Source organism: Symphodus melops (assembly GCF_947650265.1).
Source record: "Symphodus melops genome assembly, chromosome: 3".
NCBI classification, from domain to species: domain Eukaryota; kingdom Metazoa; phylum Chordata; class Actinopteri; order Labriformes; family Labridae; genus Symphodus; species Symphodus melops.
In genome coordinates, this window is record NC_136693.1 from 4,563,389 (window position 1) to 4,580,501 (window position 17,113).

Below are 17,113 nucleotides of genomic sequence, written 5' to 3' on the forward strand. Positions count from 1 at the left end.
GTATATATTGTCTACCTATTCTTTATAAATATAATTGAATATAGAAGTATTTAATTATGTGCAGATGAAGTCAGATGATGTTATTGTGTTTAGTTCAGTGGACCAGGGTTCTCATGTGAAATAAAAGTCAATGCTGATATATTCAAATTTACTGTACATGGGCAACATATTTAAAGGTCACATATTATTCTCATTTTTAAGAAGTTTAAAAAAAGTCTCAGAGCTCCCCAAAACATGTCTGTAAAGTTTCTTTTTTCTAAAACCACTCTAATCCTGTATTTGAACATGCCTATAAGCCCCTCTAGTTTACCCCTCTGCTCAGAACAGGCTGTTTCTGTGTCTGTAGCTTTAAATGCAAATGACCTGTGCATCTAAATGAACTACCGTAAATTCCGTACTATTGAGCGCACCTGGATATAAGCCGCACCGGCTAAAAATAAGTAAATAAATGTATTTGTACATATATAAGCCGCACTTGATTATAAGCCGCAGGTGTCCACGCTATAACAAGAGCTATTTACACAGACGTAGGCTACCGGTAACATCCGCAAATACTGTAGCGTCCGTACGGACGTTAAAGGACGACGAGAGCGTTCAAATAATAACTTTTAATAACCCGATCACTGTCGGCCGTGACCACGCCGTTTACAGCAGAGAGCAACACATAACTTGCCGTAACAATCCAACTCTCTCCCCCAGCGTTCTCTCATACAGCCACTCAACACGTTCTCGCTGGTGCTTTCACTGACTCTCCACATAATCGGAATTATGATCAGATTATCAACTACTGACTTTACAACATGAACCGTTACAATATGAAGCCTAGCCGACGGTGTCTGTAACACGGCTGATGAAAAAGATGACCGTAATATATTTCACAAGAAAAAGTCCATCCATTCACTGCCTCAGAATGACTTCATTACTCACTTCCTCAGTCTCTGTTGTCGCTGTCAGTGTCATCTTAACGTGCAGCAGCTCTGTTAGCTTCTTTGACAGCCAGCTCGATCGCCTTTAACTTGAAAGCTACATCATGTGTATTTCTCCGTGTGTTTTCCATCATGAGGGTGCGTGCATGAAGCGCAAGATGACTGATATTAAGATCCGACGTGACGAAGTCAAATGTTTTTGCGGCAGAAGCTCATTGTCCCCCATAAAAAATCCATGCATTAGCCGCACCGGAGTAGAAGCCGCAGTGCTCGAAGTGTGAGAAAAAAGTAGCGGCTTATAGTCCGGAATTTACGGTACCTATTTCTCTCAAGGCAGTTGACTGAACTGCTTGTGTCTCTATTTAGATTTTATACTTTCAATATAGATCACTAAAATAACTTAGAAATAAAAAAAAGAAAAAGTATTACATTTGTCAAACTTTTGAGAAGCTTAATCCAGATTTTTTTAAAGAATGCACCTTGAACAATGTTATAAATTATGTGGGAGTATGTGACTTTCTTGTGCAGTATTGAATTCACTATTATTTTCAACGGAGCCCAGTTTTGGAAAGCCAAATGAACACAGCCAGCATATCTCAACGCATATTGTTGTATTCACTCAATACTGAAGGGCAGGGATTTGCTTTCTCTCAGCAGGGGGATCCATGTCCTTATCTAAAGAAGAGGCTGTTTCAAGTGAGCAGAATCCGCTCCCAGAACAGTCTCTACTGGGAACAGTTTGGTTTCAGATGCCAGTTTTGCAACAGCTGTCCCTTGTGCAGGTTTTTGCAATTGAAACTGAAGGAAATTTGAAATTAATATGGTGCAGAACAGTGGACTTAGCGTTAGCCTGAGTGTTGGTACCATGTCGTTGAGTAATTGAGGTCTGATCAGTGTTGAGAGCAAGGATTGGACGAGTGTCTGATCTGCCAGAATTTACTCCACAGCTGTCAGCGGTCTTGAGCATGATTTAACAAAACATCTTTGATGTGAGTTTCCCACTTCAGTGCTAAGCTTTTCCCCAATAAACAGACCACCAACTGTATCTACAACGTTATTCTCTCTACACTTTATGTGCTAATATGGCATTAGTCAGAAGAACGCTGTCTGAACTGTCGATCATAAAGGACGATGAAAAAGTTATGTTCACAAGGTGAAATAGATTTTTAAAGATGCAACAGAGATCTGCCAAACTGCCGCAGTGTTTTTCATTTCCTCTCTTTTATTAACCCCTCCATATTTGTTCTATGATCTCAGCTGGGCACTGTACATTACAGCCAAGCTCCGATGTACCATTTTTCAACAAACATGATATCTGCTTCTTTCGGGTGAAGGCTACATAAATCTGAATCCTTTATCAGCCGCCAGCACACCTCCTTGAAAGACACCATGGCGGATTCTGTTATTTTTATCTAATCATTTCCTGAGCATATTCTGGTGTCAGGATCCATCCTGGCTGACAAGTGCTGGTTCCATTCTAGTCCTCTATCGCCCTGTGTTTCCACTGTTTTGCCATGACACCTGACTGATAAGCCTGGTGTTGGGTGTGTGTATATAGAAGGGGAGGATTTCAGCAGTGACACACAGCACTTAGCACAGAGGAAGCCGTTTTTTGCTGTGCCCATGGTGGCAGTTTATCCCATAACTGTTTTTGCTTTATTTTTTGATCGAGGATTTTACGCCTGCACACCTCAGAAGTTTATGACACTTTCGAGACTCCCGCTTACTCACTGCGAAATAAAAATTGTGTCTTGAAGAAATGTGAAGTGTCAGAGACATCATTAATCCAGAAGCTGTGGTCAAAGGAGCAACAATTTACTTACATTCATGGCATTTATGAAACTAAAGCCAGATCTCAATCAGAGTTATGTTTTCTGCCTTTGTTGAAATTAGATTTTATTGCGCGTGTCTTTGATTGGCAATTCTCCTATAAGTGATTGAAAGAGGTCTTGCTTGGTCAGAAGCAGTAAACATCCTACACACACCTTATTACACATACACCTTCTCAAGTTTCTTGAAATGCTCTTCTCTGGATAATGCTTCCAGGATAAAAGAGGTTCTGTCACTTGCTAATCAATTGGTAGTGTGAGGCTCACTATTTGGCAACAAATGGAAACCCACTCATGCAGTTCAGCCTCCTGCTGATTGCATCTGTCCGATCATCCCTGTCTGTCCCTGTTTTTTTTCTCTTCACTTGCTATGTTTTGTCCAAGCTGACTGCAAGCTTTTAGCAAGGAGAGAGGCAGTTACAAAAACGTGGCCTTTCTTCTTCTGTGTGTGTTTGTATGTGCATTGAACCTCACCGCTGGGCACACAGGGGGCAGCAAGAGGGTGTTATGTTGCTGAAGTCAACCACTCCCATTTGCCTGTCTGTCAGATTTTTTGCTTGGCTGAACTCCGCACAGTGATGGTGTTGACAAAATGACAGGAGGGGGGCACACTCTGGTGAATGTCAATTCGTCTGCAAAGCAGTGCCTCCCCAGGAGCACTGAAACTCCCATACACACACACACACACACACACACACACACACACACACACACACACACACACACACAAAAAAAAAAGCGAATGAATAGAGCTGTCGTTTAAAAAAGGCCAAGCCTAAGGAACTGGATATTTAAATATAACATACAAGTTCACATTCATGCATAACACTGTACATTATGCAGTCGTTGATCCTATACAAGCATTATGTGCACACACTGTGACTCTAATTATACCCCCGCAGCTGCAATTAGCTGGCATGTGGAGGAACTATGATGGAGCCGTGATAATTTGCACTTTAACACAGCTTCACTGTAGTTTCTTCTCGCAGCTCTCGTGTTATCAGAGCTTTCCTTGACTTGCTTACTGCCCTGACTTGACTGCTGGGATTAGAGATGCTTTCTAATGTGTCTCTTATCTCATAATCTGTTTTAATTGGGGCACAGTTACACTGAAGCCTCTTTCAAAACATAAAGACCTACTGATTTAGGGAAAGGTGGAGGTTATTTGGGACATTTAGTACTGATCTGAATCCATAATCTACACATCAGCATTCACAGAGCGTTCCTGTTTATCGCTGCATGAAAGTGTGTGGAGTTGCATCCACAAACTCACCTCAGACATTAAATAAGTTATACCAAACAACCTCCCTGGCGGGTTGCGTAAATTAGCATTTGATGACAGGTGTTTGGATTAACACTGATTTAATGAGCTTTGTGAAAGTCCCTGGAGGATGAATACAGGGTTTTGGGATTACCTACTTTCAGGATACTGTTCGAGACAGGCAAATGAAAAGTCTGTGTTTCAAATCCCTTAAAATGTTTGCATGTCCTCTTCTGCTTAACATCACCAGGATCACTGAAACTAAATGGAACCCATGCTTTCCTTGGAAGCATCTTTATGTAGAAAGGCTGTCATGATTGCATTCTTTATCTTGATGGCATTCTTAATTGGAAAATCCTCACACAAGGTCTTTTTTTATTGGACAGCAGTCTCTGATGTAGTCTTGATGTTTTAACCTTGATTTTGATGGTACCTGTAGTTTTCAATCTGCTGCATTCAGTCATGAACACTAATACTGATAATTCATTCAACACATCTCTCCTTGTGCTTATGAAATCCTCAGTGAGACTTTCATTGTTAATGCTGGCTGTTTCAAAGGAAGCGTTAACAGCTTAACAGAATCTGAAGAGGGTATCAACTAACCTATGTGTGGTAACATGATATATGCTTCAGCAAACAATGCAAGCTAACATGGTGTGCTGGCTACTGCTGCTGCAAGATTTTCAATATCTTCTGGAAGTCTGGAATCCTCATTAGACGTGTCCCATAGTGGTGTGTGTGTGGCTATAGTAACATGTACTTAGTGTGAATCTGCACTACAATGAGAACTGTGTCTGCCCACCTGCAGGTACAGTGAATAATTCACTCTGTCGCCAGCAGTGTTTTTAAATTTATTTAAGTAAGCACACTATGCATGCTCGTTGTGTTGAATCCCTCACTGCAAACACGTCAGTGTTATTTTCACAAAGTGCGATTGAATGTATGGATGCAGACTTGTGTTAGGTTAGTCTGGTGTCTGGAGTGAGCAAGATTGAATATGAACGTGTCACCATGGAACTTGAATTCACTTTTGTTTTCAGCTTGCTGACTAATTGATGAATCACCTTTTTAAAGAGCTTTGAGCAGATTAATTGATCATGGAAAATAATTAGTTTCTGTTCTATCTTCAAAGTTTTGCAAATGAAAAAGTAAAGAGAATGACACTCATTTACCAGGATTAAACAAATGGTGTTATTGGAAAATTATTATTATTTGTTTTTTCATTTGTTGCTGCAACATTTGTTTACTATGAATATTTAATTTTGCAGAACAAATGTATCTCAACAATGTTAATCAGATGGAAGCATATTTTCAAAAAAAACAAGGTATAGTTTGATCTTTCCAGACTAAAAGCTTTTGTGAGGAATTTGGGTATGTGTTTACTGTGGGGCCCTCTCTTTAAAAATCCTGTTCATCATCCTGTTTTCTTTTCAACATGAAATGAATCACTCTCCATGAGTAATTGCTGTGGAACATGTGAGAAAAATGCTGCTTCTAAAGCATGCTGTTCAACATTTGTGAAGCCATTTCAGCCCTTAAAAATAACAATACAGAGCAAAAAAACAAACTCAACCCTGAAGGTCTTGTTTGATTTTGTAGCTCAATAAAAATGCATCAGAAGTTTTTTCAGACTGTCACGTAAGTGACCTTTGGGAGTTAGGCATTGTCCCTGCTAAACCCGACCTCGTCAGTCGCCTCGTTATCAGACTTGATCCAGATATAGGGTCGGCACTTTCTTGCAGTGTGCATTGAGAACAAGTGAATCAGAGCACAGTCAGTGTGCCCATCTGTCCTTGAATATGAGAAGATGCTCAAAGGGGCTGCACTTGAAACAGCACCCATACAAATGTACTTCATAGATAGAAGACTCGAAGATTAAAACATAGACTTTAATAAACATCTATACAGACATTTCTAGAGGTTTTATATATCCAATAGAACATGTTCAAGGCAAGGCAGGTTTCTTTGTGAAGCACCTCTCAACAACAGGACAATTCTAAGATCTTTACATCTGATGTAAAACAAATTAAAAAGGTAAAATTCAAAGCATTACTCAAAGGTATTTAAATCTGGCTTCAGAGGGAAATAACTGATAAGCTACAGCCATAATAAACTGGGAGAAAAAAAAAAAAAAGTTTTAAAAAAAGATAAACATATATACAGTATATGATATAATTAAGTAATCCGTTTTAATTTAAGTAAGAGCAGTGGCAGATCGTTTTTACTATAAATAAATAAATAACACACCCGAGTCTGAGTCCATCAGCAGAAATTATTTCTGCCTGGAGCAGCAGAGCCTCAGCAGCATTTTGGGTTGGCTCATATCTCTCACTGTTCCTCCCATGAGTGTCTCAAAGCTTGTGTAATATGTTATACAACTTACATTAATCCAACACCTTCCAACCTGAGTTGACAACAGGTTGCTCTGAATATAGCGCTTGGCTGCATGCGAGCACAATCTCATTACTTAAATGGATAACACTAATAATAAAATATTACTTCCAACCTAAACGGATTAACAATGATCTTGTGCGCTTGGGAATTTGTTGAGCTGCCTTTTCTACATAAACACCTTCTTATACACAAAGCCTTAAAGCAAGTTAATTTAGCTTCTGCTGCTTTGTGTTCATGGATTGGCGGAGGGATAATAAATGCATGCTGGTCAATAAAGCAAGGGAAAAGGCAGGGCTTTCCAGTCTGTTTATGTGCTTACTGCTGGACTACACTGTACACCTGAATTAATGCACACAAGTTAGGTCAGCTTGGGAATGCTGAGAGAGGGAAAACATAAACATAAAATTCACTCCACTGCAAAGGCAAATGAAAGAAAAAAGGTGAGACTAAGGAAGTCATTATGACACACTGTATGGAGGATTATGGTCGACCTAGGCTGGATGGTATCTTTGCTGCTTCATCTTCAGGGTTGTTGGTTTGATGTTTGGTCAACTGTTTAAAACACACAGTAGTGGTTACCGGGCGCATTTGGGAAGCCAGAGAAAGCAAAGTTAATCTGGTTGTGCTTTTGCCTCACTGAACAAACACCGAGGGCTTCTTTCCCTGCATACAGGAAGTCAAGTCTCTCGCTCTATACTACATTTCAAGCAGGGTAGCCGCGTGTCAAAGACAAGCTTGTGTCATCCCCTGATAGGAACATTTATGAGCATCCACACAGCATTAATGTGAAGAGGCAGGTGTCTTCTGCAGGGAGCCAGAGAGGCTCATCACCTGGGCCAGGATGAGCTTCAGACAATAAATCAGGATTCTTCATTCTTAAGGAGAGCAAGGTCACCAGCGAGTTCCTGTTTTCTGTCTATGACACGTCCAACCGAGGTCCAAAGCAAAGTTCACGTGCTCCCCTACATGATTTCAACACAATAGTCATAAGCAGCAGGCTCAAGTGTCCATCTGTGTACAAATCAGGTTTACCTTTCGAGTTATAATCTACCAGCATGGCATCCTTCCACTCCTCCTGATATATGAAGATGAAATATGAAATCCCATTAACCTCAGTGGACGTCTTTGAAAGGAGGGACAGCTTTTACCTCTACCATTGGTTGGGTTCAAGCTGGAATCCGAGCAAAATTGCCCTCTACTGTCAACGGATGAGTTGATGGTTGCCCATTTGAGATGCTCCAGTGCAGAGATTCATTTATTTGAACCACATGCATTGAAAAGATCTGTCTTTGCTAGCATGCAGTCTTCTTGTTATTCACTGCTTTCGCTCGTTTATTGATTTCTTCCTCGGTGCAACCATTGCAAACTGTCTATCAGTGGAATGGCCCCTAACTTTTAGGCTCGACTCCACACCTGCCCTTATTGTTTTGGATGTGTGTGTGTGTTCTCCATTGTTGTACGCATATTATACAAAAAAAAAAAGAGAAAATGTTGCTTCTAAAGATAAAGTGCATGTTTCAGAATATTTGATGTCAAGTCAAGTCAGCTTAGTGTATACAGCACATTTATAATGGCCGGGACCAAAGTGCTGTACAGTAAGTTTAGCAAAATACGTTACATACAAAACATCATAAAGAAACGCTGAAGGCATCTTGCCTCCCAAAGTGTTGTTTAAGAAATTTACTGATTACATTTATACACTGTGGATCTAGAGTTGTCAAAAGTTCTGTTACTTTGAAACGATTCCAACACTAATAATGATACACATTTCAATAATCAACAATATTGAAAAGTACTAAAGCTTTAATCAATCTGCAGTCATATCTTAACCAAAACGCTGCCACAAGAAAACAACCGAGAGCAGCAGTGGTCCATTCAAATGAACTATCCGGCAAGTACTTAGGTTTCTCAAGTCTTTAATCTTCCAATTTAGACTATATACAGTATTCAGAAGCATGTTTGTAATTGTTTTTTAAAAGCAAATGATTGGCTAATATGAGGTACCTTGAACTTCTAGTATCTTGCTTTTTTTTTGGTTTTTCTGTTCGGATTAGGGTTGAAAAAAAAACACAAGAAAAAAAAAACAGAGTACTAAGTTTGAGCACCCACTGCAAACATTTCAGAGTCAGTGCTCAGTGTGAGTCTTGGGCACAGATGAAGTGTTTAAAAGGAACTTGGTTTCATCAGGCATTTAACACTGTCTTCAAAAAATGCCTCTACTGGGAATAAACAAAGTAGCTTCTCTTGGAAGAGGGCAGTAACTGTGCAGAAAGTTTTCCTTGGAGTTTAAACAAGATTGATGTGTATGTTGAAGAAGGGAAACCAGGACATTAGATTAGCGAGAAACAAACCAGAGCCTGAAACAAATGTTTTGATCTCATAGTTAGCGGATGGACTTTGCTTATTTTCACAGATCATTAGAATGGAATAAAACAGACCATCATCCATGAAATAAATGCCACGCGTGTTCAGTGAGTACAGCAACATAATACTTGTAATACTTGTGTATATAGACATAACAATGGATTTGTTATATCTATAGACTTGTTCAGAGTCAGTACAGAAGCCTGTGGAGATATGGGCTCAATTGAATGAAATATCTATGACTGGGTTTCAGCACTTCATAAGACTACTGAGAATTGAGTTCCTTTCCACCCTTCTCCCATCATGCACAACACACTGCACATTTTATTGCCTTTAACCCCAGTTTCAAAACACACATAATAGTTACGTCAGATTTTCTGGATGAGCTAATTCTTATAGGCATACATGTAGTGACAGCGCTGAAAACTGTCAGGTACAGACGTGGAAAGGTGCTTTGTGTTTGCACTGCAGAATCATAACTGGCCTTCTTGGTGCAGAGATACATATTTGGCATTCCAGTCACAGCCCTCCAGTGGGCCAACACTACGAGCAGATAGAGCGATACCTTTAGCGAGAAGTGCAGTAATTGTGGTTGAAGAGTGACCTCCGCAGTCCTCACGTTTGAACAGGCAGGTTGTAACTAATGTAGTGGGCTCAAATATGATATGAAGGTCAACAAATGGAGGGGAATTTCAAACAAAATGGTTATACTATAAAAACTCCCCTTTGCTGTATGTTCAGCTTGAAATAGCAGCAAATACAACATGGTTATTATAAACAGTTACAAGGTTATTTCTTGGGGGGGTGAAATAATAAATGAAAACTCATCTTACTACCGAAATACCAATGCATAACAAATGTTATCTGAAGACACTTTACAAAAAGCAGGGAAAAAAAATTAATCTTTTTTATTTTAATTTGACAAAAGAGCAGATAGAAGTCCTTACTCACTGTTATGTTACAAAAGTAAAATGGCATGGGGAGTGAGGGGGTAACATGCAGGAAGGATCTCTCCTTTGTATTCCTCGCTTTCCGTATGGCCGTATTGCTTTGATGGATGCTGAGGTGGAGGTTGGAGCAGGCTGTGCATGAATGAGCACAGTGGTGGTTATGGGTACGACACAGTCCAACGGTTGTGGCTGTAGGCGTCATGGATGTCGGGGGGTAGAAGTGCACGATCACCTGGCTGGAGGTTGGGTGAGCTCTGTCTACTTCTGGGACTCATGGGCTTCTAAAAATCTGAAATATTTCTCTGTTCTGAAGTCGGTTGCTGCTGGAGAAATCCCAGGTTCATGAAACAAAGGTAAAAAAAAGAGTATGCTTTTCTAGTGAGGGAGTTAAATTATCTTGCAATTATAACCGTTAACAAAGCCTTGATGGAATTTAATGTTTTGATACATACACCTTCTAGAATACAACAGCAGCATATTGATGATCATAAAACATAAATAAATCATAAAAATTAAGATGTGACTCTCCTGTTCCCCTCAGATTTACCCAAGTTGTTTTTTCCTCGGGGTCAACTTGACCAACAGAAAACGTACCTTTAACACAATTGCAATTCAATATCCTGTGTCCCTACTTGTTTCTGTAATTTTGTTGATTGGCTCAAAAGGCCTTTTAAAAAAAAACATAAACCCCCACTGACCTCCATAGAACGGCTAAGTCATTCCTTCTTGGCTGAATACTGTAAAACTGCCTACATAATAGATATTTTAAGTGCATGTCCTTATAAATTTGTAACTTTTCTTGGGAAAAGCCTGACTAGAAAGTGTTGCAGTGCACTCGTCCAATTGTATTTTTTTTTTTAAGTTGTCAAGTCCTTTTGTTATTTCAAACTTTAAATATGATCACACCCCAATCTCACCCATATTTTAATGTCAATACAAACACATTTGTCATTTTAGGAATTGAGCAGTTTTTAGATTATAAGCCATTTCTAGCACTGCACCAGTTGTGTGTTGATTTTCATGTCCCATTAGGAGGTTGTTGCTGAGTGGACATGTACATACTCATTTACTCAGATTAGATTATTTTATCTTTTTTATTTGCAAATTAGCTGTACGAATTTTCTGACTTACCATCTCCCATTTTACTTCACAATTAACCACTATGAGAGGAGCTTTAAAGAGGAACTGACTTGGAGGCAGAGACATCTGGCTATAGATGTTTTTCTTGATATGTTTATGGATGATTCTGACAAACATTTGTTGCTCAAAACTGTTATTTGTGTCTTTCAATTGCCCAATGATTTATTTGTATTGTATTTCTATGTTTGGCTGCTTGTTGTCTGTCTGAAACTCTGTTACTTGTGTTGCTGCTTGTTTTGTCCAGGACACACTTGAAAAAGAGATTTTTATCTCAATGAGTTTCACTTCCTGGTTAAGCTGAGCCCTTTAAGTATGAATATATTTAAACAAGGAGAAGGAAATGAATGAAAGAAGAGGGTCAGTTTGAATCTATCAAAGATTAATCCACCAGAAAGCAAAGGGAACGTCTAAAGAAGCTGAAAGAAAGACGACCGAAAGTAGCAGATTTTTGAAGAACTTTGAAGACCGGAAAGAAAAAAAAAAAGAGAAAGTTCAGAAAGAACATTCTGGAAAAGGCATTTTTCCTGCAACAACCACTAAGTACACAAACGACCAGAAAGTGCCTTTTAACTCTAACTGTGAGATCACAACATAATGTATCTCACAGAAAAATGTATCTCTTCTTGGTGAAAGTCATTACAGCAAAGCAGGCATTGAAACTTGTCATGTCCATTATTTAGTCGATTAGCATTCTGAGTCAAATTGAATGACTGGAGCAGATGTAATTATTGGTAAGCTTCATTCTCTTCAAATGCAAAAGCAGACTGTCCCTCAGGCACCTGCAGCAGCCTCGTGTCTCCGGCGCTGCGTTCATGTCACCCTCATTTCCTGGCACATTTCCACTAATTGGGGTTTCCCATTACCAAGATGAGATGTCTGACAGCTCTGCCGTCCACATGACACTCGGTAGATGAGCAGCCGCAAGCCTCTTAGACTTAACCTTTATGTGGGTACATTTCTTTTTTTATTTCTGTTTTAATAAAGGGGGCTGGCTTTCAGAATTTGCAGGATAATATATTAGAATGTACTTAGCGGTATTAGATAATATATAGTTAGGACGTACATTAAGTGCCCTGCATAGCAGCTCGTTATTTCCGGATGTGAATGAATAGATCTTCTGTGCTCTCACCTTTTTTCTTTTTCAGATAAAAACAGAATAAGTGGTGATGAATATGCATGAAGAGAACCTCAATAACTATTTTCCTAATTATCAGAGTTAGTGAAGGATGGTGAGAGGCACAGTGATGTGTAAAAAAAATGTATATCTTATTTCTTAGTATCGCTGAAGAAAAATACAGTTGAGATAATTCTGACAAGCTGCCATTACTGCAATAGCCTCTCCCTACAATATCTGCAGATTGAAAGCCAGCTGTCCTGAGAAGTTCAACAGTTTCTCTTCTTAGGCAAACTTTACAAGTTAACTTTTGACAATGAAGGACATTACAAAATTATGTAAAACAAGAGCCTCTATCAGTTGTGACGCACTGTAACTATGAAAGACCAAAAAAAAAAAAACACATTCACTGGCCATGCAGAGGAAAAAGAGTAGGATCAAGGACATTAGAATTAGAAATAATTGTTGCTCCCTTTGAGTGTCACAGATGGTATTTAGTTCTTCATCATGTATTTAATGAAATGATCTCATATATACAGTAAACAGGTAAGCTGCACAAATCCTTTCAGATCCATTTGATTGGCGAAAACAGACAAACATGCATAAAGAAATGAATGTGTGCTTGAAGCTGACATATTATCATCCTTTTCATCCAGTTTAAATAATACATGTCTGTGAAGTTTGTTGTTGTCAATCCACTCTCATCCTGTATTTGCCGATGAACCCTTCTATTTCAGCCCTGCTCAGAAAAGGCTGTTTCTGTGTCTGTAGCTTTAAATGTAAATGAGATGTCCCTGACCACGCCCCTTCGATGGAAGGGGTCCAGTGGCTCAGACTTTCTTGCTTCATTTCCTATTGTTTACAGTGAGAAGGCAGACTCAGAGGGCAGAAGAAACACCTAGCTGTGGGAGTGTCACCTACTTGGGAGGGCTTAGAGGACTTGAGAGGATGGACTTATACTCATAATTTGGGGACTTGAAGACAGACTAGGGACATATTAATGTGTAAGCATTTGAAAAGACATGGTAGAGTGGCTCTATTTTTTATTAAAAGAAAAACTATATGATAAATTATTTATCAAACTTAGACTCATTGGCCAAAGACTGAATTTAGTCAAAATGGGTTAATTTGTTCTGTTTCATTTGTATGATTGGTGTCTTAATATCAGCTCTTTTTCAAATGTCTTTCTCATAAACCAGTAACCAGCCAGTTTCTTGCTTCAGTACATTTAGTTATTCTTGTTTTAACAGGGCTGTGTGGGTGTAAGGCTGTAACAAACACAGCCCACTGCATCGTGCGGTGGGACAGGCAATCCTCTGCGAATTGCTTTGTGCATAATTTGTGCAGTCACACCGGGATGCAAACACATGCCAAACAAATCTCCATGACACCTCATGTAATGGGAAGGGCTGGGAGGGGGTTTCAAAATCTCTGATGGTTGTTATTGGCACTTTTATTCCTCATCGTCCCTGAAAATAAACACCACTGACAAGTAAAACAGGAGAAAATGAATATCTTGAGCATAATTTGGCTCTGATTGTTAAAAGCAGATGTGCATTCTGCTGTGGAGAATCTGTAAACAAAAGTCACTTTATTATTAATTTCACGGGAAATGTCTTTGCAGGATGTTGTGAGATTAAAGAGCGGCAAATATGATGAGTCAAAGAAAATCCAACGCAATCTACCTGGGTTTAAACAGAAAGGCACACAATGTCTGAGGTGCGGTGTCTTTGACTTGCAACACACATACACATACACAGTTGAATGACAACATAATCACATCAGTCATAACGGACGCCCGCTGGTTCGCAGCAGACATAATGGAGAACATCCTGTGTGGCTGAATCAAAATGGTCAGGTGAAGGGCGTACATGTGTAGTATCTCTGCAGATCTCATCTTCGTCCATGTCCAACCAGAGTACAGTATTTATCTATGTAGAGAGCAGACTAACCCAAAGTCTGTTATTGAATTGCTAATATTGAATCTTCATTGGGGCATGAAGATCTCATTGCATGTGAGGTGATTGTATTGAAGTTCATTGAACAATCCAATGTGCTGCGTGTGAGAATATAGAATTACTTGTAATTGAATTTTTATGGGGGCCCATGTGAGCAGCAGGGCTGTGTATGCTTCCTGGCATGCAAACAGAAAATATCACGGTTCATGGCTGCTGCATACATGGTTGCCATGGTGTGAATTCCACTGCAGCTTTTACCAGCATATGCCGTTTGGTTCTGTTAACCCTTTGAAAGCAGACCTCCTGCAGGTCACATCCTGTTAATACATCTTCCATAAAACTGTAACTATAAAACATATCTAAAGGTTATAGCTTAAGACCTGATTCTTGTTTTAAACAGAAACACTGGGGCACAGGCGATGCCACAAAGGTTCAAATTCAACCACTGCCTTTAGCTGCATGGCATCTCCATCTCTCTTTCCAATATTTACCTTCTATCTTTCACTGACGTATCCAATAGCGGCAAAAATATCTTATGCTTACATACAAAATGATAGAAGCGTTCTATCACAAAATAATTAATCCTTTTATTTGGTTCCTAAAATGCAGTTTAAAGGTTTGTTAAAAAAAATAAAATAAGGTGAGCAGCAGGGGGCTGCTGTATTTTGAGTGTGAATGTGTTTAAAAAAAGGAAAAGAAATGCAAATCAAACATTCAGTTTTTTTTCTACCACTGCACAATTTGAAAGATCTACATTAATTATTTTATAAGATTATAAAAGTATAACAAATGTGACGGTTCTCTGACAAATGACATCACAATAAGCAAAACATGAAAAAAGTATACACTGGCAGTCCGATATGTGTTGAAGAGTTGAAATAGTTCAATGCATACTGTACATATATCTGATTATAGCAGACCATCACGGCAAGGAAGCAGTTGATATCTGAGCATTATAAAATACAAGAAAAGGATATAAAGAAAACATATTGAGGCCATGGATAAGACTCCAGAACTGTTGTATTTCAGACCTTTTTATAAACTGCATGGCAAATACACCATTTTCCCAGTCTTTTTCTTTGCGTTTTCCAGGCTGGCCTCTGCAATAAGAACCAAGCGCATCCATTAAATTGCCACAAAAACCCACAAAATAAGACATATGTGGCCCTTCCAGGGATGCGGACGGGTTTCTTTGAGCCAGATTCCAACTCACCAGGGTCCAAACTCTTCAGAGGATATCTGGTGCTGCAGGACTGTGCCTGGCACTGCCTGTAAATGATGGAATAATCTGAAAACACAGCAGCCAATACTCTGGTCTGATGAGTATTTACCTACAGGGGGTATGCTCATCCCTTCCGTTTTATCTCAGCAAGCACATATGGTGCCCTGTTGCAGGCGCCTCCAACAGGAACGTCTGTTTTCCAGAGGATGCCTGCAGTTTATTTGTACAGTTTGGTGCACTTGTTGTATGACTATGTGGCATCAGACTAAACAGACCTCTCGTCAAACAGGAGAGATTTGTATTGCTGCTCTGGTTAGAACGTGTCACGCTGTGGTATTTCCGCTGTGACTGTTTCGGTCACTAAGACACAAACATGACATTTACTGCATGGAACATTTTAAACATCCTAAATCAATGGCTGCACATCTTCATGTCCTTCAGAGAGCAAGAAGTCATGTTGAGTCTGCGTGAGACACTCCACTTCATTCACTTAAGTGTGCTTTTACCACAACATCGAGTGTGACAGCTGGGCCTCAGGGGAGCATTGATTGCAGTGACCCCTATGGGAGTGAGGGGTACATATTTATGTGGCAGTAGACAGCTGTCCTTAAGAATAATGTAATGGAAGGCTGCAGAGACACACATTGACAGTGAATAGTGGCTCCTCCAGGGGCGTGAAGCTGCCTGCATCATCACCTTCATCACTGTGCACAAATTTATATTCATTTTGAAATAGTTTATCAGCTCGACCTCGAGGGCCACCACTCATGATTTAAATGTGGCCCCTATCATTTGTATTTACATAATGAGATTTACAGTGTCAAATGCTGTCAAAGACAACTGTTCCCAAAGTGTCTTCATCAGCCGCCCCAGAGGTGAAGGTTGGACATGTCTGTTTTTTGAAAAAGAGTTCAACGTTGCACAGCAGAAGACACTTTCAGGACAGACAATAATGTCTGTCAGCTCTTTTGTTTTTGTTTTAAAGTAAGGCATTACTTTCAATGCCATGAAAGATTTTGAATTGACAAAGATCAAAGCAAGGAATTATGGGTATAAATTCAAAATATATCCATTTGATGGCACATAATAGACAGAAATCTTTTCTTTTCTTTTTTTTTTAACAGCTTTGTTGCAAGTGAACATGAGCGATCAAATCTACTGCCAACCCAGCTCATTAAGAAAAACAATGCCAAAATAAGCTGACATTTCAGCAGATGGAAAGCTCGCTTGATTTGTATCTCAGCTCATGAAGAAAAAAAAAAAGAAAACACTTCAGTTTTGGAGGACAAATTTCCCCACATTGGTATGGCTCCATATTGGTGTGGCATTTATAATAAATCATCTCCTCCTCTGTGATTCAAAAGGCCTCAAGGCTGCAGAAAGGTCACACATGAGCTGAGAAAATCCTACATGTCTGAAGCCATGCTAAGTCGTTGCTGGGGTATCTTTGAAGAACAATTTTTTGCATTAACCATAAAGATATTCTTGGGTGTCATGACACTCTCACAGAGTAAACAGCCGTGCTCAATATAATCACATTGAGTTGGAGAAATGTGTACATTTGGTGATTTTATGTCTTATCGTCATAGCCTTCCTGATTTTTGTGCTTATACAGAGGTAATAATCTTTTACTACTTATATAGAGTAGATGTTTCATTATTTAAATTACACTGTTGTCAACATTTATTCCCAGCCCTCACTGCTTGCTGACACACCCACACACACACACACACACCCACACACACACACACACACACACACACACACACACACACACACACACACACACACACATTAATGTTGTTTCTGATAAAAGCTTTGCTGTTGAGTGTCCGTGCTCCCGCTGAGTCGTCTGGCTTATGAGCAGAAACCACTTAAAGCATTATCTTGTAGCAGAAACATGACCAAGCAGATTTCCCAGTGTAGATCACATGTAGAACACACCTGACACAGGG

General features: G+C 39.5%; 1 protein-coding gene across 2 annotated transcripts in view; it reads left to right on the plus strand.

Moving 5' to 3' along the window:
* The window catches only part of luzp2 (leucine zipper protein 2), a 158,287-nt gene that overhangs the window by 12,713 nt on the left and 128,461 nt on the right, over positions 1 to 17,113 (plus strand). The window lies entirely within an intron of this gene.